This window comes from Paramisgurnus dabryanus, chromosome 23, assembly GCF_030506205.2.
Source record: "Paramisgurnus dabryanus chromosome 23, PD_genome_1.1, whole genome shotgun sequence".
Classification (NCBI taxonomy): Eukaryota; Metazoa; Chordata; class Actinopteri; order Cypriniformes; family Cobitidae; genus Paramisgurnus; species Paramisgurnus dabryanus.
In genome coordinates this window covers 30,123,067-30,147,249 of record NC_133359.1, presented here as the reverse complement: position 1 = coordinate 30,147,249, position 24,183 = coordinate 30,123,067, and the positions used below count along the sequence as shown (strand labels likewise).

Genomic DNA, 24,183 nt, shown 5'->3' with positions numbered 1-24,183 from the left:
CAGAATAAAACACTTAAGGTTCTCAAAGAAAGTACATTGTACACGGAAATAATCTTACTGGCAACATTTTAACAAATATACTGTAACCAATAATGGACAGCAGTCTCTGCACCGTTCTCTAACAGATCTCTGTATAGATGAAGAAACCTTATACAATGTCGAAACACATTATACATGTATTAATTTGACCAGGTATTATCCATCATCACAGCATGAATTGTTCTGACAAGTTTGTTTACCAAATTTAATTTATGAAACATATGTTCTGAATGTTCATTACATCCAGAGCCTACCAATATACTGCAAAGCTATGACATTTACTACCTGCTCTTTTAATCACTGCACAAGACCCAGAGCTGATCATGACACTTTCCATTTTAGACTTTGCATGTTCTACATAAAGAAAGAATTCTTTAAAAATGAATGAATTTATAATAAACCTAAAAATTAAAGCATTAAAAACACTGTGATGTAGTAAGTGCTGAAAGTATCATGTGAAACTGTGAATATAATCACAATTTAAATAATGGAGACTGTTACACAAGACTTTGATGCGACTTTAATTACAATACATTCAGTACACCAGGGGATTTTAAACTGTGTGTCAGGAGGACCCACTTGTCGGTCACACAGTAGGTTAAGGTGTGTTGCACACCTTAATGATGCAACAACAGTTTGGCCAAATTAATAATTAACAATGACAATGGTTTTGAAAGAATATACCATAAAATATTTGGTATTGCAAATAAACTTGTATTTACTTTACATCAGTGGTTCTTAATGTTATTCCTCGAGGCCCACTGCCCTGCACATTTTGTATGTCTCCCTTATTTAACACACCTGATTCAAATCATCAGCTCATTAGAAGAGATCTCAATGAACTGAACTGAGTCTGTCAGATAAAAGAGACATACAAAATGTGCAGAGCAGTGGGCCTCGAGGAATAACGTTAAGAACCACTGCTTTACATTATGAAATATTATGAAAATAAAATGACTCCACTGAAAGAGAACAAATGTGTTTTACCCCATTAAAAAAATGTATATGTAAAAATATTTTAGTGGGTCTAGAATAGATTATACTTGTCTAATAGGTTTTGAAATGAAAAGTTTGGAAACCCCAGCTTTACACAATACTAGTCTCAATTAAAGTTAACATTAAGTTGTAATATAACTGAAATAAATAGCATTTGCAATTGACAGACATTAAATTAAACTGATGGCAGATGAGGTGTGGGGATGATGCTGGGCCAGAGTTGAATCTGTGCATCTTAGTAGATCAGGGTGCTTCATCCTTAAGTGCTGCATTAAAAAGAGAAAGGATCTAAAAAGAAAAAAATTTTTTCTCTCAAATCAACATTGGACTATCAACCCCAAATTAATAATACTGCAATTACATGCAAACAAACCTGTCAACCTTCAATATGTAAGGAATAATTGACGACGGGCCATTGAATTATAAGAAAATAATGCACACCCAAGGTGCAATGCGGCACGACGCGAAGCAGAGTGCCGTTACACCGCGGGTGTGCTTTATTTTCAAATAATTCAAAGGACCGGAGTCAATTATTCCTCTTATACCACGGTTACCACAAACATTGCTCTTGTGCCTATTTTTAAGACATTAGACAAGTTAGGTGTGCGGTTATCAGAAATGACTTCCAAAAGCACAGTTATCTAACACAGTCTACTGTAAGTGTTTTTTAACATTAAATATAGAATTCTTTTTTTTTTCTTTTTTTGAGAGATACAAAGGACAAAGTCTCTGCTTCCGTGTGACCAATCAATGGTTGTGTTAAAAACATGGGAGGATAATCAGGTCATGACAATTATGTGAAATATTGCGCAGTGTTACAGACAACTCGGATTTCTGATGTTATGTCATTAAATATCCTACCTCCAACCTCAATGCATTCCAGTCAATCACATATCACATTTGCGTGTTTACCACATAATGAGAAGCCAGGAGAAGTTTGTGCTCTTGTGCCAATTATGGCAGAAAACGGTTACTGGATAATTTAACATTCATGTTCATAAATATTATGTGCTGTAAAAATAGTTTAAAGTTTGTTTGCGGTTCATGTAAGGCTGTGAAAGGCTAGCCACCACCTTGTCTGCAATGTCAAATGATGCATCTCGTTGAGGTTGGTGCTGATCGATCAGTCACAAGTTGAGAGGTCGGATACTCAACTTTGTTTGCTGTTCCAGTTGTCTCGAACACAGCTATAGTTCACAGACTCCAGTTCAGTTCTATCTGTAACAACAGAACACAATGAGAACATCATCACATCAGACAAAGTATTTCATTTATATAAATTGCACCCAAAGAAAAACCAAAATATTAAAAACATGAAAGATCAAAATCTTCATTTAAGCATAGTAATACCATTCTCTGCTACTTTGCTTGAGCGGAAGTACAAAGTCTGACGTAGTCAGGCTAAAAGGGGACATGGTCTTTAAATAAAACACCCAAAATGACTCTCTTTGTAAGAGTTTTCAATATCTCCACCACAGTAAGAATTAATTATTTTCTCAATACTTAAACATTAAAGGTCACGTTTTTCCTGATCCCATATTTCAAACTTTAGTTAGTGTGTAATGTTGCTGTAATCGCATAAATAATACCTGTAAATGTTAAAGCTTAAAGTTCACTGCCAGCCAGGCGATGTATTATCTTTAACAGAATTCCCCTTTCAATACAGCGAACGGCCGGTTTGGACTACAGCCCTCTACTTCCCGGTTGAATGACGTCAAATGAATGAGTGTTTGACTAAACTCCACCCTGGCTAAGCTAAGCTGCGGTCAAATCACAACACACTAATAACAAACTACACAATCAGAACTCATTACGTATTTCTGAAGGAGGGACTTCATAGGACAAAGAAGACATCAGCCGTTTTTAGGACAGTGAAAGCACTATATAGATAAGTAGATTGTGTGAAAAATACCGCATGTGAAACATGAACACATGTTATATTGTGCACTGTAAACACAATCAAAGCTTCAAAAACACAGGAAAAACGGGACCTTTAAAGTTGTTCAGTATTATGGTTGTAATCAATAAAATGACAGGCAATTTTATTTAAAGATCATATCCCCTTTGGGTTTAAATGCAGATTTTAATCTTTCATGCCATGAAGGCAATAACGCCGAAACATCTGTCCTTGTATTGTTTGATTAGAAAAACAGGTCTAAGCACCTAAAGCTGGGAGAGCATGGTGAGGGCGTTGATTGAACTAGATCTATTGACCCCTCATTGATCTCATAGACTATGTTTACACTGTCAGTTTAAATCTGATTTTTGTGTATATCCAATTTGAATGACTGACTGTACACACTGTGTATGACAACTCTTCGTGTTTGATTTGTGTGACCTGATGTGCATTATCTTTTATCCAAAATAGCTGCATTGGTTTATAGCAATGACGTTGCGTTGATGTGTTTGAAATAAATGTGCTTGAGTTCATGCAGCAACAACCAGTTTTCATAAATGAAAAATAAAATATTGTCTTTTTATCCAATTCATCCGAGAAATCATTTGGTAATTAAAATAATGTACCCTAAAAAACCTTTCATTTGTAAAACTGCATTCATTACTTTACTAAATGTGGGAAGAGACTCACAGGTGGAGGTAGAAGTTTGGTCTGCACTTTCCATAGCTGGTGCACAGGGATTGTGGTAGGCTAGTGACACAATTGAAGAAGACTGGTTCAAAATCTGCTTTACAACCAGAGGTTGAATTAAACTTTCTTATTGCCTGTCATTTTGACAGATAAGGCTGTAACAAATCTGTCATAATCAATTAGGACTAAAATATCAACAAAATACTTAGAAAATGAACAAAACCAACTATCTGAATCTGTTCGAACTCTAACCTTGAGGTCTGGATAGACAAAGTGAGTGTTTATCTGTGTAAAAGTTAAACCATCATTGAAGACTGATGCAGTTGTCATTAAGGCTGATTTAGTCAGACCTACGCCAATGCCTCTACACAGTAGGCTATCCGCCACTTTTCATTTACACGTTTGCGTCGTTGTTCGCATCGATGTGGATTTACACATGCAGAACGCTAGTAGCCAATGTCCATAGGCATTTACCAATGTAAAATACAATATCAAGGCAAAAGCTAAAAAATAAAAAGCAGCAGAAAAAACCCTTGTTGGGGGCCAATCACACCAAATGCGTTTTAAAGACGTGGAAACACAAGGTGCACCTTGATTTGGTCACTTTATAAAAAGCAGTGCAGCGCAGATTTTTATATTGCTAGGCAACCACAGAGGCAGCTGTCCTGTCAATCAAATATTGAAGCGTGAGCGCTCTTTTGCTGTTAACTGTCAAATAAGCAGAAACTTTAAAAAGAGGACGCTTGCACTGACTTTGATCGAAGGTGAGAGGTGCATAAACACACAGGAGACAGTAAGTGACTGAAGTACGATTGTTTCAAATAACTGTAAACATCGGTCCCTACAACGGAAGGCCCGCCTCTCCCCATATTCAATTGGACAATGGAAAGACACAAATGACGTTGGGTGCTTTTCCGCTCTTAGCGCTCCTTCAAAAATGCATGTTGCAGTAGAGGGCAAAAATGCAAGGCGTTCAGTGCGCATAAACAGCGCACATAACGCTCAATGCTGCAGTTAAAAAAGATTTACCTCATAGTTAAGACAACTGGATCTGAAGCGTAATGATGGTCTTCAGAAGGCCTCTCATGGTGGCCTTGATTCAGAGGTTTGAGAAGACTACCAAGCACCAGAGCCAGCTAACAGGTGGACCAAACATCAAGCCAGAATTCTGCATGAGTCAGGTAAGCAGAATAAAAGACACTATAAATAAACAATAATAAAAGATGGTCATTAATGACTTAATGCTTTCATATTCATGTTAATGCTTTGAAAATTATCTTATTTCTTTCAGAATCTTTTGATAATATTGCCCAATGCAACAAATGGAAAAAGCATGCTTTATGACAACCTCAGCAGCAGAACCCATGACTTTCTCCTGGGTAGACGAGAAAAAATAGTTTGGTATCAACACCCATCTAACAATTAAGGTAAAAGATAAAGTTTTATGATCACTGCATTCAGGTTAGAGTATGGGGTAAGTTGACCGTTCTATGGGTGTTCCTCAAATGCAAGGTTGCATGTGGAGGCTGCGTCCATCTTAGTCCTGGCCTTCTGAGATTTCGATGTTAGAAAAAAGCCAGAATGAGATGGTTTAGTTTGATGTCCAAGGCAACGTCATAATGGTTTCCGCCCCAGTGATCATGGCATGAAAACTTTAAAGAGAGAAGTTGAAAATTAGCAATGCATCACCAAAAAAATCCAATAATGTAGTACAGTGAATAAAAGTCATGTATCAACTGTCTTTACAACATGGACAGTTAAACATTTTGTAATTAAATTAAAACAACAAAATAGAAAACAAGCAGATTGAGATGTCCTTCGACGATGCTTGATGACGTGGCAGCCGAGACATGCAGCCTTCTAGGACGGAGCCTTATTTAAAAAAATAATAATAATAAGGACGGAGCCTTATTTATTTTTATTTTATATATGTATAATGTCCCCCTTTGTATTTCTTATTATTTAAAAAAAATATTAAAAATAATTTTAAAAGGACGCAGCTGTGCGTTTGAGAAACGACCGGAAACGACTTATATGTCGCGAGGCCATCACGTGACCACAATATTTACCAGAAGACCGTTATTTGCTCGAGTACCCTCAACTTTTTTGTCGCAAATAACATTATTAATAACCTGTAAATAATAAATTTTGTACACATTACGTTCCTCTTCACTTTGTAATAGTATGTTTTTTGGTTTAATAGTCGGCTTTAAGTTAGTTTTTCTGTCAGTTTGATCGTCAAAATCTTGGTAAGTATAGCTTGTCATTCCTGGGTTTTAATTGTTAGAAATACGAATTAAAGAACAGATATAACTAATATAACTGAAACAATTAATAAATACAATATCAAACCACTCCAATAGAACAACGTTAACGGTTTTGAGTGGTTTCTAGGAAAAGGTCTGAATGACAGTAACGTTATCCGTATAAGGGCCATTTTAACGTAACGTTAAAGGGCGGGAAAGGTTTGAGACATTTAATAACTCTATTAAAATGGCTGGTTTATCCCCACCAGTGCGTAACATGTGAAGTTAACGTTACAACGTGGCTTCGGGACTTTGCAGCGGCCTGAATAGCAGTGCATTGATAAACGTTAATAAGCTTTTAATCGCGTATAGAACATTAATATACGACGATCATTCTGTAGATCGACTAACTTACATGCCTGCATAACAACATATATTCTGTTAAAATGGTTAACTTACATTGACACTGAAACTCTGCCGGCCGTCAGCACTGTTGCTTCACCCGTTGGAACATCCTACTAGTCTAGGGAGTTAAAAATCGAGTTGGAAAAGAACAAAAAATCGTTCTGCGACCGTTCGACACGACACCCAGAAGCTGCAAAAACCGATTGAGGTTACACTCTACTGAATTATCGCAACGTTGAGTGCAGGCAGCCCACACATCTTTCAGATGTGTTCTACTTCATGCTGATCTACACGCAAACCGATCGTGACATCAAGTACCGCGAGATCAAACCTTTTCCGGGGCTTTCCCAAACTCTCGCGGTACTTTGATGTCATACCACGTGCTGTCTGCGCATCTCGGTGTTAAGTCGAACACACCTGAATGTATTTGTTGGCTGCACTCCCTTGCGCTCAGTAATGTAGGTGTAACGAATTAAATGTATTAAATTGATATTATATAAATAAATATTGTAATAAAAATCTTTATAAAATGATTAGCTGTCATTAATAAATTAATCTTTGATTTGAAACATCACTATACGTGAATTAACCCTCAAGTTATGAAATGACTAAACATCAAAATGGTGAAAATACAACAATGTATATTTGACCAATTCAGCATTTATTAACTTTTGTCTTTTTAAATTGACTTCAGAAAGTTATCTGCAGCCACACATCCACTGTATACCAAGTTATGATGAACAATTATGAAAATGCAAAAGGATTGATAGATCAGTAAACAAGCAACAAAAAGGTAATATCTTAATAAATTTCTGCTTTTGTTACTTATTCATGTATTGGAATTACATATTTCAAAATCAAACGTTAATAATTATAGGGTTTCAACTTGTTGCAGCTTTACAAAAAATGTAGAATTTGTAGGAGCGCATGGACATCTGAGTAACAAAGTCATATTATGCAGATGGGTGCTCATGGTGGCCTCCAAATAAATACATGGACAGGCTGCTAAAGAGGGTCAGGATGATGGAGATGCAAGAGCCAAAGACAGCACAGACCAAACACCAGGCCAGAATTCTGCATGAGTCAGGTAAGCAGAATCAGTTAAACTGTATAAAATAATTAATTAATAGACAGTACAATTAAAAACACATTATTTTTCATAGCTGTAAAAAAAAAAAAAAGAATGAAACAGTACCTGCATTTAAGTTTCCAGCCTTTTTCACAAAGTTCCCGACAACTGGAAGAATGTCCCAAATTGCTGCAAAAATAAATTCCGTAAGTCCTTATAAAAGAGACAGTTTAAAAAGTAAAACGGCTTCATTTAACTTCAAAATACCCCTAAATCCTTAAAGGAACACGCCCACATTTTGGGAATTTAGCTTATTCACCGTATCCCCCAGAGTTAGATAAGTCCATACATACCTTTCTCATCCCTGTGCGTGCTGTAACTCTGTCTGATGCAGCCCCCGCTAGCTTAGCTTAGCACAAAGACTGGAAGTGAATGGCTCCAGCTAGCATACTGCTTCCAATAAGTGACAAAGTAACGTGGACATTTTCCAATTTATGTGTTGTGATTTGTATAAATTCACTACCAGTCTTTTGTTCTAAGCTTAGCTAGCAGGGGCTGCGTCAGACAGAGTTACAGCACACACGGAGATGAGAATGGTATGTATGGACTTATCTAACTCTGTTTGTTTATTTGTAAATGTAAAAAATGCAGCTAACCATTCCCAGCTCCAGTGGGCAGGTTAAAGAGTATTTCTTAATATGAGACAGAAAACAGAAACACATTTTTAATGGCATTTAAAGACAACATACCACTTCATACAACTAAATTTTCTGTTTAATCCATAGATTGAGTAATTTTCACTCTAGAGACCCTTGGGTGACCACCAAGGACGACGAATGCAAAGTAAGTGACCTACAAAACAAAAACATTAATCTTTTACGACTGTTTCGAGATAAGTACTCTGCATATCTACAGCAATATGCAGATTCTTGAGTAAGAATTTCTCTCCGACAATATAGACCATATTTGTAGTTTAACAATTTCTATCATGTTAAAGTTCTCACATAAAAATTGCTAGTCTAAGAATGCTACAAGAAACCTGTTGTGCAACTTACCTGCTTCCCATTTACAGCTCCAGTGAGTGTCTCTAAGGTAGATCCTAATGCAGATGGATGGAATGTTGATCCGCCTAACATGCAAGGTAAAAGAGCATTTGATAGCATAGTGGATAAACAAAGCTTTTTTCATTTTCAGAGCATTTTCAAAAACAACATAACACTTGCTATTACATTGTTATATATTACATGACCATGTCTAACTCTGATCCATACAAAACAGATTTTCTGTACCGAGAACTTTGGATGACCACGTTTTCAAAAATCTGACCTCAATTTTAGTAACCATTTAGATATTTTAGATGTAGTCCGAGAGCTTGCTGACCCTCCATTAAAAATGTATGTACGGTATACTGTTCATGTCCAGAAAGGTAATAAAAACATCATCAAAATAGTTCTTGTGACATCAGTGGGTCAGTTAGAATTTGTTGAAGCGGCAAAAATACATTTAGGTCCAAAAATTACGACTTTATTCGGCATTGTCTTCTCTTCCGGGTCTGTTGTGAACCGTGTGCATGACACTGCTTCCGTACGATGCTGTTGGCTTGTTATCTGGTGCACCCAAGCTTTTTTTTTCCGTTTACAGTCTGAGAGAGACGCTGTAAACAAAACAATCTTCGCAAACATGTCTGAGGATAACACGTCAGCAGCGTCGTACGTCAGCAGCGCCACTGTGCACGCGCATTCGCAACAGGCCCGGAAGAGAAGACAATGCTGAATAAATCGTTATTTTTTGACCAAAATGTATTTATGATGCTTCAACTAATTCTAACTGACCCACTGATGTCACATGGACTACTTTGATGATGTTTTAATTAACTTTCTGGAAATGAGACAGTATACAGCACATACATTTTTTTGGAGGGTCAGAAAGCTCTCTGACTAAATCTAAAACATCTTAAACTGTGTTCCAAAGATGAACGGAGGTCTTACAAGTTTGGAACAACATGAGGGTGTGTCATTAATTACATTATTTTCATTTTTGGGTGAACTATCCCTTTAAATGGAAAACACCACCGCTTTCCAAAATGTTACTATGTTTTTACCTTAGACGAATTAATACATCCCTATCTTTTTTCAATACGTGCACTTAATCTTTGTACAGTGCATTGTGAATGTGTTAGCATTTAGCCTAGCCCCATTCATTCCTTAGGATCCAAACAGGGATGAATTTAGAAGCCACCCAACCCTTTCATGTTTTCCTTATTTAAAGACTGTTACATGAGTAGTTACACGAGTAAGTATGGTGGCACAAAATAAAACGTGGCGATTTTTTTAAGCGGATAAAAATGAGAACTATATTGTATGGCAAAAGAGCACTAAGTTTGCAGCACTTCGACCTCGGCGTGCAGTAACATCATCACTCCTGATTACTCCACCTCTCGCTCAAACTCAAAAGGGGGGGAGTAGTCAGGAGTGATGATGTTACTGCGTGCCGAGGAATGAATGGGGCTAGGCTAAATGCTAACACATTCACGACGTGCTGTACAAATATTAAGTGCATGCATTGATGAAAGATAAGGATGTATTAATTGATCTAAGTTGAGGTAAGAACATAGTAAAATATTGAAAAACTGTGGTGTTTTTCTTTAAAAGCAGCACCCCTATTTATTTTGGGTGCTAAAAATATTTGCCACAGACAGTTAAGGCCTTATGCTGCATTTATTAGAAGGCGTTCCCAATTCTGGTTGTCCTAGTAAATACTATAAACAAACGAGTAACAATCCTCTCAGTAAATGACAAAAGACGGATGACATGAACTTCACTGCTTCACTCTCATTGGTAGTTGCTCCCAAAAGTCCTTCATCAAGTTGAACTTTCCTCAAAGTTGTGGCATAGCTGGACATGCTCACTTCCTGTTGTCAATGGTCACAGTTGCTCATGTTGCTTAAAGGGGCCAAGCTTTCATTGGAATGAACGAGATTGTGTTGCTAGTCGCTGGCGGTGTAAAAGCAGCATTAGTGTGTGTGTCTTTAAAAATATATCAAATGCAAATTACCTGATCTAACATTCCCAGCTACAGAGGGCATCCTTTATTCAGTCCCTAATGCAGATGGTTGGAGTGTTGATCTACCTAACATGAGGGGTAAAAGAGCGTTTGTTAGCATAATGAGAAAGAAAACAGAAACACATTATTAGTGGCATTTAAAAACATAACACTTGTTTATACTACATTTTATGTTCAATCCATAGAGCACTCGTTTTGAGTCCTGAGACCCTGGGGTGACCACCGTGAACAAATACAGAGTAAGTTACCTAAAAAAACAATAAAAATATTTATTTATAAAAAGTTCTCATGAAAAAGCATCATCATTAACTCGCATGAAGTGTTACCTTACCAACATGTTGAAGACAACATAACACTTGTTTATACTGCATTTTCTGTTTAATCCATAGAGCACTCAATTTGAGTCCTGAGACCCTGGGGTGACCACCGTGAACAAATACAGAGTAAGATACCTAAATAAAAACAATAATAATATTTATTTATAAAAAGTTCTTATAAAAAAGCATCATCATTAACTTGCATGAAGTGTTACCTTACCAACATGTTCAAGGAAGGTGCAGGTCTGATGATCCATCCAACATAAAAAAACAGTAAATTTATACTTGGTTACTGTTTATCTGTTGTAAAACAGACAAATGCAGTTATAAGAATTTTACCTAAACTACACACCTATTTGATTCTTAAGTTTAAATAAATCAAAATAATGCATTTAATAGTAAAAGCATTTTAAAAGCTACACTCCTAATTCATTTATCTTTGCCTTTTTGCAGCTGCAATAGCAGTCTTGACGGTACTAGGATGAATGCAAATAAAGACTAACCACCTGACATCAGCTGTCCAGTCTCTTGTGGGAAGCAGGTGCTTGTTACCCCAAATACGGATGAAGAGTGACGAAGAGGATGATGACTTTTGCTCAAACATCTGCTGAAGATCTTGACAGGCTGGAGACAAAATTAACAGACTGAGGGTTTATACAAAGAATCTTACTCAGCCAATATTAAAGATAAGATATTTTTACAAAATGTTCTTTTCATTGTTTAGGATGATTTTATGTAGAAAACAGTACATCACAAAAAAGACTTTAGATGTGTTTTCACAGGCAGAGCCTAACACACACACTAACCACAATTATAAACGCAACACTAACACAGATTTAGACAGATTTGTGAATAATATTTGAGAGAAATAGGCCTTTTGGGGACATAGAAAATATTCATGAAATGAAAAATGGGGGCAAAAACAAATATTAACAAGTGTAATACAAATATCAACCATAATACGGATCGTTTTAAAAAAGTAAGCCACTATATCTTTCTAGAATCTTACACAAGACTCTGTTACATGAACGATCAAAATAAATTAACGTCAGACAGGTGGGCGAAAGATCAATATTAAAGCATGAATAACTGTTATCAACCCAATTTCGAGGTATTATTTAAATGATCCGACAGCAAACAGTTTATTATTTAAATGCATTATTACTACATACCTTAAGCAAATGTTCCACGCCTTTCTTCTTCTTGGCATTGCGAGGTCAAGCGGATGTTGTTATGTAGAATCACGACCTTGACGCAAAGACGCACATCCGTAATTTATTTAACAATGACAACACTTTCGGGTAATTTTATCTTCTAGATCCTAATTAAAGCTATAAAGAAAGAGCAGCCTTTCACGATTATTTCCTGGTAATTTTTTGTAATGTTTTATTTCAGAATGGAGATTAATAAAGCAGACGCGGAAAGGTTTTTATTATTTTAAATATGTTATGTTTATATGTTGTTGTTTTCGCATACTGTCGTGTAAAATGCATCTTTAAAGATAAATGAATGAAAGTTTTCATTGTTTAATTTGAATAAATGTGTTTTATAAAATCAACAACTGCCTGTTTTAAGATCAATTGAAAATTGTGTTTTAATTACTTAATATCGACGACACAGCATGCATGTGTAGATGTGTGTAGAAATAATTTGCTGTAGTTTAGGGCAATTCAATTTGTTAATGAGGGATCTTTTAATCTTACAAACATCTGGGAAAGAGCGGCTTACCGTCTTTTTAAGCTCTTCTAAAGATCTGGGAAAGAGCGGCTCGGCATCTTTTAAAGCTCTTCTAAACATCTGGAAAAGAGCGGCTCGGCATCTTTTAAAGCTCTTCTAAAGATCTGTGAAAGAGCGGCTTGCTGTTCTAACATCTTGTAAAGATCTGGGAAACGGCGGCTCGCCATCGTTCTAAATAACATACATCTTGTAAAGATCTGCTGGGTGTCTTGCAAACAGCTGGGTCAGACGTCTCGGCGACGCCTTCCAGATGAGCAAACGCCCTATATAATACGTCTTCCAGACGAAAAAGAAGACATCGCGCAGACATCTCCGCGACGTACGTGTGCTATCTGGGTATGCTCACCGTTGTCTGAACTGCAATTCGCTGGGTGCGTTTCTTCAAATTCTTCAATCACTTCTTTTTCTGGGTCCTCTGAGTGCATTTCACTTTCACCAATCTCTCTAAGTCCAGTAAAGTTATCCTCCGGGTTAGGGGTGGGAATCGCTTGGACCCTCATGAATCGATTCAGAATCGATTCTTAGGGTCCCGATTCGATTCAGAATCGATTCTTGACGTACTAATTTGCATATCTGTGACGTCATTACGTCGCATTTGCTTTCAAAGCCAGGTTAATGTTTGCGCTTTTTCTAGTCTCTGAACTGTCATATACTGTACTTTAATGCAACTAGGGATAAATAATGTCATTCTTATATACATACATGTCCTGTATCTGTTATAAGACATTAAAACCAGTAAAAATATTAATTTAACGTGACATATTAATTCTATATGTTAACCGGCATTAACTTCCACGAACGTTAAGCGTCTAATCATCATCATTATACACAGTGATTGGCAGTATTACTGTATTTATATAATGCAGCGCACCCAGCGACTGAATAACAAACTATGTGCATATTTTTACAGAAGTATATTCATGTTATATCTAAACAGTCTGCGGATGGTTTAGGGCAGGGGTGTACAATACGTCGATCGCAAAGGCAATGCCGGTAGATCGCACAACTGCTGCTCCACGCGCAAAATTGTCATTATGGTCTTTTGGAGTAATTGTGAAACATGCAGGTCTTTTTGAGTTGCTGCGCCTTTCTCCTCAAATGTGTTTTGCCATGCCACTGCAGCTCAGTCGTCTTTAACTTCCAAAATTCACATGGATGCGCATTCTTGTCTCACGCAGTTCCTGATTCACACGCACGGTGTGTGTGAGCGAGCAAACGAGAGGGAGAGAGAGGCAGCGTAGCGCTGATTTGTATGCTTCTAATACTGTTAGTTTCACTAAACCGCATCTCCGCTATTTTAAGGAGTACTCGACATGTACTCAAGGATTTTTTTTAAAACTCCTCAAAAAGAATAGAGTAATGGTGACAGCCCTAAATTCAATGTAGAGATATATGCAGTATAGTCCTACAAGCATTTAAAGTGTTCTTTCTCTTCTGCTCTTGTAAGCTCGGCTATGCGCTCTTGCAGGGCGCGCTCTCTTAAGTTGTCCGTGTGCATCACCGCTCCCCCAGTTGAGTTCCGCCTTTTGGTTCTGATAACGTGACGTTATTTTGTAAACTAACATTTAAGAATCGATTCTTGACATTTGTGAATCGATTCAGAATCGGCCCACGTCCGAATCGCGATTCATCTAAGAATCGATTTTTTTGCCCACCCCTACTCCGGGTCTTTACACATGACGGGACATCACTCACAGCGGGTTAATGACTGGATAGCAGCAGGCTCTGTACGTTATCTGACGTAGCCCTTCTGGATTTTTTTCTCCCAAACTCCATTTTTGAAATAGCGCTTTCTGTGGTCAAAATACTGTGTATGACACAGTTCAGTGTTGCAATGTTTACAGAAGCGCCGAGGTCGTTTCTTCAGTCTTGGGACTTCCATCTTTCAACTGACAGCACACTGTGTTGATATCACACAGAGCTTCCGGCACATCGCGTTTGTTGTTTATATCATACGCATGCGCGCACGTCTCACAAGATTTTCCTTATATCAATAACGTCGCATGTGGTTGGAGGAGCCCGACAGGCTTCTCGTCTTCGTCCAATCACGTGCGAGGTCATGGCCAAGGCTCACACAGCAGTGTCGAAGAGCGTAACAGACGTTTGGTTTGGTGTTTGTAACTCTCCAAGAAGATAAGACGGGTGCACAATCTCAAGATTGCGGTAAGAATAATTTTATGTATAAGCATATTTTTTTAAGTAGCCCAAGCTGTGTATTTTATAACTAAGAGGCGTTTTTGTCTTGTAATTTTTAGGAGGCTGTACAGCGTCTCTGAGGCACACTGCAGGCGCTATGAACCAGAGCAAAGGTAACGTTACGATTTAAAGAATATGTTTTTATTCTTGTATAAGGAAATAGATACGTTAATAGATCCGAGCTTAAACCCGCACATTTTGTTTTCACAGACTAACGTCGCCTCATAACAAAGCCGTGACCTCCGATTTGCTTGGGGCTATTTCAGCAAGTCCAGATTTACTGCTGAGAATGACGACATTGTTCGTAAGTATAACTTCTAATGTTTTTCCTCATTTCTTGTTTAATTGTACCGTGACTCTTTTTATTAATACCAGTCTCATTTAATTGTTTTCCAGCTGCCTGTAAGACGTATTATGAGTCGGTATGCCGGAGCTTCAGATACAAACAACCTGAACTCGCATCGCAGGCGGAAAATGCGAAAAGTTTAGCTCGTAGTCGATCCAGAAGAAAAAGGGTAAGATTTATTATATTAGATCAGTTTTTTTGTCAATGTGAGTATTTTTCAGGTCACTTATTGTCTTTATTGATTGTATTACAGTTGCTGGAAGCGAGACGAAGTGTGCTGGCTGAGGATGAGTTGGACATTTGGAAGTGCGCCACCATAGATCTCATATCTGATGAGGAAGACGGCATTGTTGGCGGGGTGTCTGGATGGATTGTGCGGCCACCGCCCTCTCGCAGCCTGGAACTCTCCGAGCTCTGTGCCACGCTGCAATCCAGATTAGAGGCGATACCAAAGTACAGAGCAACTCACCATATACGCCTGAAAAAGTGACTTTTTTACAACGTTTTTGATTTTTTTTTCAACACTTTGATCACTTTTTTTTCAACACTTTGATCACTTTGAAAAATATTTTTAGGGATCTTTCCCGAACGTCTTAGGCACTTTTTGACGTGTTTGGAGGACAATATAAGATACATTATGCTGCTTTGTACATAGTTGTGTGTTTATAAATAAAGCTCTTTCTTTGAATAAATAGCTGTGTGCTTATAAATAAACCTCTGTGTTTTCTCTTATATTCCTTGATGTTGTGAATAATGTAGCGCATAGCACAATGACATATTAATATATAAAAAATGATTATAACATAAATTATTTATTATTATTTTTATTGGGGTTTACATTTATAATGAGCCAGGGTGCCCAATAACCCCCCTCTTTAGAGTAACGGCCCGACTTGAATTTACTCACTCGGTATTGGCTGAAGCCCCTACTTTTAAACAAGAAAAATCCCTTGTGATTGGCTTGAAGTGATCTGCCAACCATTCACGGGGGATTTTACTTGTTTAAAAGTTGTGGCTTCAGCCAATACTGAGTGATTACATTCAAGTGGGCCATTACTCTAGTTTTGCTGCTATTCACATGCTAATTAGGCCAGAGACGCTCTAACTGGCCGGCAGAGGTTTCGCTGCTATTCATATGCTAATAAGAGGCATCGCACCCGCGCGGGGCTCTCCACCTACGTCATGGTTCGTTTATGACAGTTTGTGACACAGACAAACGCGACGCTCCCTGCCTGTAGATTGAGGAAAGCTGCCGAAAATTAGGGAGATTTTCGGGAGCCTACAGGCGCTTACGGGGACGAAAATCCCACTTTTCATGCAGTGGAAGGTACGCGATAATGTTTTTTCCCTTTTTGAGATGGCACCACAAGCCGTCGCTCAGTGACAGAGCGCAGGGATTGAGAGGATAAGTACGGCTGTATAAGCAAGTGAAGGTAAGGGTGTGCTGAACCAGAGGTGGTTTTAACGGGCCAGGCCAGAGCTTTAAATTTGATGTAAGCTGCTATAGGGAGCCAGTGTAACTTGACAAAGAAAGTAGTGACGTGCGCATTGACTTTTATGGTACCATCTGTGTTATTCCATAGTTTTGATCAATTTGCTATTATAGTAATATGTGGAAAAATATTAATGAGTCAAACTTTTGAATGGTAGTATTCAATGTTTCATACTGTAAGAAACAGTATTAGTGATTTAATTGCAGCTATAGTGATATATTTGATTCTATACATTTAATTATAGACAGTATTTTCCGGACTATAAGTCGCTCCGGAGTCACATCGGTCAAAAAATGTGTCATGAAGAGGAAAAAACATATATAAATCGCACTGGACTATAAGTCGCATTTATTTAGAAAATTATTATTCTTTTTGTGGGCATTTTGTTTAAGTCTTTCTCCGTTGTTCTCTAAGCGAATTCACGCGTTTTAGACCATAAAACATTTTTTTTTACATACAGCACACATCTCCTCACTATCTGCTTGCTACCTGACCGCTGATCAAACTGTTAAAAAAAGCGATCTCTGTAGACAGCCCAGGCTCTACAAACTTCAATATACACACAGTGGCCAAACCTGCACCACGAAACAAAACAAAGTTTTACAGCCAATAAACGCCAAGAAGGATTTGGGGGTGGGGGTTGGTCGCGTTCACGAAAGCACGGAAGGGAGGGGGAGGTGTTAGCTACTCTCTGTTTGTTTGAAAACAGTTCAAATATCAACAACAAGTGACGTCGAACATATTCGCTTAGAGAGCTTTTAAGTTAATGTTTCAGTTAACAGTTTTTTTCTGGGGTAGGCTACAGGAGCAACATATTGCACCCTCTCGTGACTGTAGACGGGAATGTTTTCTTTTGGTTCATGTTAGTCAGTATGAATTAATTTTGACATATAAGTCGCACCTGACTATAAGTCACATGACCAGACAAACTATGAAAAAAGTGTGAAAATGCGATACATATTATACTCATAACCAGGTGACACAGCAGCATAAATACTTTTATCTTTTGTCCTTATCTTTCCCCTTTTCTAACGTGGGCAACTGATGGCATAAGCCTGTTTTTCTCATCCTTAATTCAGTTTGTGTTGCATTATGTCTCCCATTCTCCCTCCATGTCACCGTTGGAAGCTGTGACTTAATGTGAACTAACTTGGTTGTGCAGGCTGGAAGTCCAGCCAGTAGCGCATTGCAGTAGTCCAGCCTGGACAGGACTGTGTGGCATGCTCATTTAGGAAAGATCTAATTTTCCTAATATTGTAGAGAATGAATCTACAAGCAGGCGGTGCTGGCAACATGGGCTGTGAAGTTCAGCTGATCATCAATGACCACTCCCAGGTTTCTGGCTGTCCTGGATGGCGTGATGGTCGAGGAACCTAGCTGAATGGAAAGGTTGTGCTGAATCTCTGGTTCAGATGATATGACAAGCAGTTCTGTCTTTGCAAGGTTAAGCTGGAGATGGTGATCCTTCATCCAGAGTGAGATGTCCCTCAGGTATGCTGAGATGTGGGCAGAAACCGCGGGGTCATCAGGGTGGAACGACAAGTGAAGTTGAGTGTCCTTGGCATAGCAGTGGTAGGAAAAGCCATGTTTTCTAATGACAGAACCCAGGGATGTCATGTATATAGAAAAGAGCAGTGGTCCAAGCCCGGAGTCTTGAGGCACCCAGGTATCGAGACGTTGTGGTTCAGAGACATCACCTCTCCAGGATATCCTGAATGACCTACCTGAGAGGTACGACTTAAACCACAGAAGTGCGCTGACAGAGATGCCCATAGCCATGACGGTCAACAGGAGGATGTGGTGGCGGCGGATAGATCCAGCAGCGGATAGATCCAGTAAGATCAGCACAGATGATTTGGAGGCTGCCCTTGCCTGCCTTATGGCTTCAATGACTGAGAGCAGCGCAGTCTCTGTGAAGTGACCGCTTTTGAAACCAGACTGATTGCTATCCAGGAGGTTATTTTTTGTGAAGAAAGAGGAGAACTGGTTGAACACCATGGGTTCAAGAGTCTTGGCTATGAAGGAAAGAAGAGAAACGGGTCTGTAGTTATCTAGCATAAGATTGAGTGTGGGTTTCTTCTGCAGTGGGGTTGTCAGAGCCTCTTTAAATGCTGCGGGGAAGGTACCATTGGAAAGAGATGAATTGATGATGTGGGTGAGAGCAGGGATAACCGATGGATAGATGGCCTAAAGGAGATGGGTGGGTATGGGATCTAGCGAGCAGGAAGTTGGATGGTTAGAAGCAAAGACCTTTGAAACATCTGCTTCAGATAGGAGAGAGAAGGAGGGAAGTAAGCATGTCTCAGAGGTTTGAGCATGCGCAAGAAGCGGTGGCTCAGAAAACTGACTGCTGGTAGTATTTATTTTCTTCGCAAAGAAAGAAGCAAAATCATTAGCCATTAAGTTGGGTGAAGGTGGGGTGTAGGGGGACAAAGAAGAGTAGAGAAGGTCTTGAAGAGAGTGCGAGAGTCAGGTGAGTTGTTGATCTTTGAATGATAGTATTGGGTCTTAGCAGAGGAGACATCCGTGGAGAAGGAGGCAAGAAGAGACTGAAAGAGACAGAGGTCAGCAGGATCTTTCAATCTGCGCCACTTCCTCTCTGCGGCCTTGAGTCTGGATCGGTTCTCACGGAGAACCTCAGATAGCCAAGGGGCAGATGGTGTGGCCCGGGCCAGTCCAGATGCCAGAGGGCATAAACTGTCTAAGTAGGATGTAAGAGTGGAACATAGTGTGTCAGTGGCGTTGTCAGTATCTAACAGAGAGAGTTGGTTGGGAGGGGGGAGCGTGGAAGAGACCACAGAGGATAAGCGGGAGGGAGAAAATGTGCGAAGGTTGCGCCGGAACATGACCAATGGGGGATTGTGTGCAGTGACTTGGGGAGTTAGGTCGAGCTTAAGAGTGAGTGATCAGATGTGTGTATTGGGGTGACCTGGGTGTGCTAAGTGGAACAGCAGTGTGTGTAGATAAGATCTAAACGATTACCAGACCTGTGGGTAAGTGAAGTTAGGACTCACTTGAGGTCAAACGACGCAGTCAGGGTGTTGAAGTCAGCTGCTGGTGATTTCTCAAGGTGGAATGTGTTGTAATGTCAGTGTAATGTTGTTAATTATAGTGATGCACCGATGTATCGGCCGCCGGTATTTATCGGCCGATTTTTGATGAATTTGAAACCATCTGCATATCGGCAATAGCACGAGAAAGGCAGATACCGATTGTTTATTAATTAACTGCATAAAGAAATCCATTATATGTAAAAAATTAGTTAATGTTGTCAATAAAATAAATGCTAAATAGCAAAAACCACCTTTGAAGGTTGTCATGCTGTCTTATTATATTTGTTTTAGCTTAATTTGTGCCTCTCTTATTATGTTGGTCAGTTGAATGTTAATTAGATCAAATCCATGTTCAGTAAAAATAATTGTATGCAGAAATAAACTAGCTAATAGACCAACTGTATTAGTATTGTATACAAGTGTTTAATATCGGTATCGACATCGGTATCGGACAGAAGTTGTCTGTTTAAATCCTATCGGTGCATCCCTAGTTAATTAATCTATATACGTGAGCATACGCGCTGCTTAGAGTTACAAATGACTTCCTATTAACATCCGATCGTGGTGAAATCTCAATCCTTATATTACTAGACCTTAGTATGCTTTTATGACCTCTAGTCTGGACTATTGTAACTCGTTACTCGGGGGATGCAATGCAAATCAGGTAAACAAGCTACAGCTGGTTCAAAACGCCGCCGCAAGAATGCTTACTCGATCTAAAAAGTATGACCACATTATTCCAATTCTGGCATCTTTACACTGGCTACCAGTTAAATATCGCACACAATTTAAAATATTACTAATCACCTACAAAGCCTTAAATGGCCTAGCGCCCTCGTATATTAAAGAACTACTATCAGAATACAATCCGCCACGTAAACTGCGATCACAAAATTCTTGTTACTTAATTATCCCTAGAATATCAAAAGTGTCTAAAGGTGGTAGATCCTTTTCCTACTTGGCCCCTAAGCTCTGGAATGACTTACCAAAAAATGTTCGAGCATCAGACACAGTCGAGCAATTTAAATCTAAACTTAAGACATTCTTTTTTAACAAAGCATTCACATAGAATGTCCAGTAAATGTACTTTTCCCGCAGTAGTTATTTTGTCTAGAACAAAGCACTCACATACCTCATATGGGTAATTTACTCTTGCCGCAATAGTTAGCCTGTCTGGAACCGAGCTGAATTAAACCACTATAATGTATGACACTTGCATTACATGCGAACCCCTACGCTACTAGAATTCTGTTTTTGTCTCCCTGTCTCGTCCTCGACCCCGAGGACAATGAGACAAACAGACCCAGTTCCTGTTGCTGTGAAGGTCATCGCACCACTGATCTACTGGCTGTCCTTCAACGTGATGCCCAGCCAATGCGCGACCAACGACCACCGGCTGAACCAGTTTAATCCACTTACCCGCTTCCTATCCCTACCGTGTCTTTATATATATAAATATTAATTTCTCCCTAGGGTTTTTTGTCCTTCTAGGATTTTTTCCCATTGGGTTTTCTCCTAGGGGTTTTTTTAGTCCCAGGGAGAGTCAGCCAACTTTGGCTTAATTTAGCACTTTACTGTATACGTTACATTATTAATACGCTCGCTTGTACGGTTTATTCTTAGCCGCTATATTCTACTTCTTATACTATGTATTGATTTTCAGTGTTCTCCTCTACATCTACTCATGTGAAGCTGCTTTGCAACAATTAACAATTGTGAAAAGCGCTATATAAATAAAATTGAATTGAATACCAAGACAAGTTTCTCTCAACTGTATTGTTGAAATGGCTAAATAAAATTTTTGACTTTGACTTGACATATGAGACAAGGCAAAGGTCTGAAATAGCATCGCTCTGGGGTGATATTTCTACGTTACTAATATTGACTAACACACTCGAAGAACAAAATTAGTTGGCACTACAAAAAAAATTCCTCGAGCCCTTTAGATATTTTACCCACTGCCCTGTTTAAAAACGCCTTTGACACAATTAGTCCATGCATGCATGCTCTTTATAATAAGTCCTTAATATCTTATAATTATAAATTTATCAAACCGATATAAAAAATTTGGACTCCTCCTAACCCCAAAACTAAAGACCAATTTCCAAGCTCCCTTTTATGGCAAAGGCCTTGGAAAAAGTTGTTGCAAACCAACTCACTTCCATACTAAATGATTATAATGTGATTATAAGTTTTCATAGACCAGAGCAACACCCTTTGCAATCAACTTTCTCATTCTTTTTTGGGACACATTTTCATCAACAACAGCAACATCATCATCATTTGCATTTGCAACTTGCTCTGTTACAGCATTTCTCTCATCAACATCAGCAGCCATTTCAAAGTCAAAATTTTCCTTTTCATCCACAAGCAACACCACATCCATCACATAATATCAACACAGCAGGTCTCTGTTTTGAATCAAACTTCACACTTCATATTCCTTTCAATGAAGCCTTTAAACAAATAAACAGCACCCACCGGCTTTCCTTGTCTGTTCTGTGTTCGCTTCGTAAACTTCCGCAGTGCGAGCAGGATCTCTCTTATCCTCGATCACCTGTTTGGCGTTTATACGGTAATCCACTCCAATAGCGTTCCCGTATCATCCATACATGCGTCACTCAACCATCCAGCAGAAAAACAGTTTTTGGCAGCAACCAATTTGCTGTTGACTCAGTAGCGTTAAACTTGAGCTTTACGCACACAAAACCACTCTTGTAAAACACTTTGATAATTTATTGAAATTTTAAACAATACATACTTGATGAAATGATAAGCCAACCCCTCGTGCTAGCGTGTATGAGTGTGGTAAAAACTGTTTGCGTTCCCTCCACCGAGCCTACCTCATGTGATTGGAGCATCTGTTTAAAAACCCTTAGTGCACATACTGCCCCCCACTGGTGACAGCCCAAAATACATGCACAATAATGGCTCCTACAGAGCGTTTTTTCTTAACATGCACATTTTTAGGTGAGACAAAGAAAACAGGAAAGTATAGAGAATGTTACTGTTGACAAGCAAGTGTTTCAGCTGCTCGTCCACTTTTGCTACAGCAGGGAGTCTTCTAAGGCATAAAAAGCAGTTACCTGATACAACAGACCCTACTGTGTTGATGTCCAGCAAGGTGTCTTTGCTACTGCAAAGAATAGTAGAGGTCAAAGAGCTCCAATTCATTTATAAAAAAAGTACAACCTTTCAAATAATTGCTTGTGAAGTAGCAGAGTGCAGGGAGTTTATGACTCTGGCCAAACTAAGTGGAAAGCCTGGAGCAGAGTGTGAGAATTTGCTGAGAGTTTCTTTCACTCCACCTTACATTACTCCTGAGCCTCTCAAAGAAGAATCCTTAAACTATATGCAGGAAAAAGGAATCATTTCCAGCACCAGAATGGCAGAGTGCATAAAACATGATATGATTACATCTAGAGAGGGACACAGTGCCTCTCTACAGGGACACATCTGCACAGTCTTTCCAATTTTCTACAAGAAATAGGAGTTTTCAGGCAGATTTGTTTACTTTTCAGTAGGGCTGGGCGGTATGACAGTATATTCCGTTACCGTGGAATAAAATGTCAGACGTAACAGAATTTTCTATTCCGTCTATTCCGCGGAATGCAAATAAGTGGGCGTGGCTAACTCTGCCCTCCAGAGTTAGACTGAGTGTGACGGAGAAACATGTAAAATAGTTCACTTATAAAAAATGAACGAGTTATTTGTGTAATTTTTATAATAAGTGCCAGTGAATCCACCGCGGGTCACGCCGCGAGACTCTTGCTTGCTCGCTCTCGCGCTCTCTCTCTCGCGCGCGCGCTCTCTCTCTCCTCATGCAGCAGCCGGCCGGTCTCTCGCGTGCAGAGGTCTCTCTAGGCAAGCGCAAGGAGCTGCGACGCCAAATCAAGAGTTCTTCTAGCACATAATGCTAATAGTTGTAAAGTTTTCTGAACTTTAGGCAAGCTAAGACAAAACTCGCGTTTATATCAGTGACACGTGCGATGATGGAGCGATGTTTTGACGCGCCATTTGCTTATACAAACATATTTGATCGGAAAGACGAGAAAGATATGCAAATGTTAAGGAGGTCAAGACCTTAAAACAAACTTTATGATCATCACATCATAGCACCTGTCACATTTATAATATCTAGAGCTTCGTCTCTCATATACAGGTATTTAAACTGTCTGTAGGTTTTTGCATATATTTATACCTGTTCATTTTACATATTGCATATGTTTAATTTAATGTATGCATAAATACAAAATACAATGATGCCATACTATAGCTTCAATAGTCTATCAAATTAATAACTCAATTAAAAACAAGATTCAATGCTCATATTTTAAAACTGAGGTGAGCATTTAGTTAAAAGCTATAGTGAGTGGTGTATTTCTGTACATTTTAATCATCAAAAAACAATATAAACTGAAAAAACATGTATACCGTGAAATATTCCGTTCCGTGAAATAAAATGACTCATTCCGTGAAATAGATTTTTGGTCATTCCGCCCACCCCTACTTTTCAGTTTATACAGGGAGAAGGGAGAATAAGTGCCTTTTTGGGCGTACACGAGTGTCTTTTGACAAACTGTTGGGGCACTGGTATTGTCTTTGTAAAAAGGTACAAAGCAGCAGTACAGATGTC

General features: G+C 38.8%; 1 protein-coding gene and 1 long non-coding RNA gene across 10 annotated transcripts in view; one reads left to right on the top strand and one right to left on the bottom strand.

Moving 5' to 3' along the window:
• Positions 1 to 544: 544 nt before the first annotated feature.
• LOC135748529 (uncharacterized) overlaps positions 545 to 24,183 on the bottom strand; it is a 72,011-nt gene continuing 48,372 nt past the window's right edge. Inside the window, exons 1-12 of one of the 7 annotated variants that reach the window (XR_012335896.1) lie at positions 11,895 to 12,790; positions 11,229 to 11,346; positions 10,943 to 10,967; positions 10,737 to 10,857; positions 10,571 to 10,653; positions 10,397 to 10,471; positions 8,398 to 8,471; positions 8,092 to 8,194; positions 4,652 to 5,494; positions 3,623 to 3,682; positions 2,109 to 2,253; positions 545 to 1,323 (exon numbers count right to left, since the gene is read on the bottom strand). The gene's annotated coding sequence lies outside the window, so the exon portion shown is untranslated. Of the gene's footprint in view, positions 1,324 to 2,108; positions 2,254 to 3,622; positions 3,683 to 4,651; positions 5,495 to 6,327; positions 6,973 to 8,091; positions 8,195 to 8,397; positions 8,472 to 10,396; positions 10,654 to 10,736; positions 10,858 to 10,942; positions 10,968 to 11,225; positions 11,347 to 11,894; positions 12,791 to 24,183 lie in introns of those variants that run through there. The other 6 variants (XR_012335897.1, XR_012335895.1, XM_073813377.1 and 3 more) reach the window with 6 other exon arrangements.
• Positions 5,514 to 11,333, top strand: LOC135780853 (uncharacterized). Of its 3 annotated transcripts, none has more exons than XR_012335901.1 (8): positions 5,514 to 5,871; positions 6,968 to 7,066; positions 7,169 to 7,360; positions 8,128 to 8,185; positions 8,415 to 8,483; positions 10,591 to 10,644; positions 10,795 to 10,848; positions 11,176 to 11,332. It is a non-coding gene; the product is annotated as an uncharacterized lncRNA (long non-coding RNA). The 3 variants fall into 3 exon arrangements; XR_010545004.2 differs by having other exon boundaries at positions 7,235 to 7,360; positions 11,176 to 11,331; XR_012335900.1 differs by lacking the exons at positions 5,514 to 5,871; positions 6,968 to 7,066 and having other exon boundaries at positions 7,082 to 7,360; positions 11,176 to 11,333.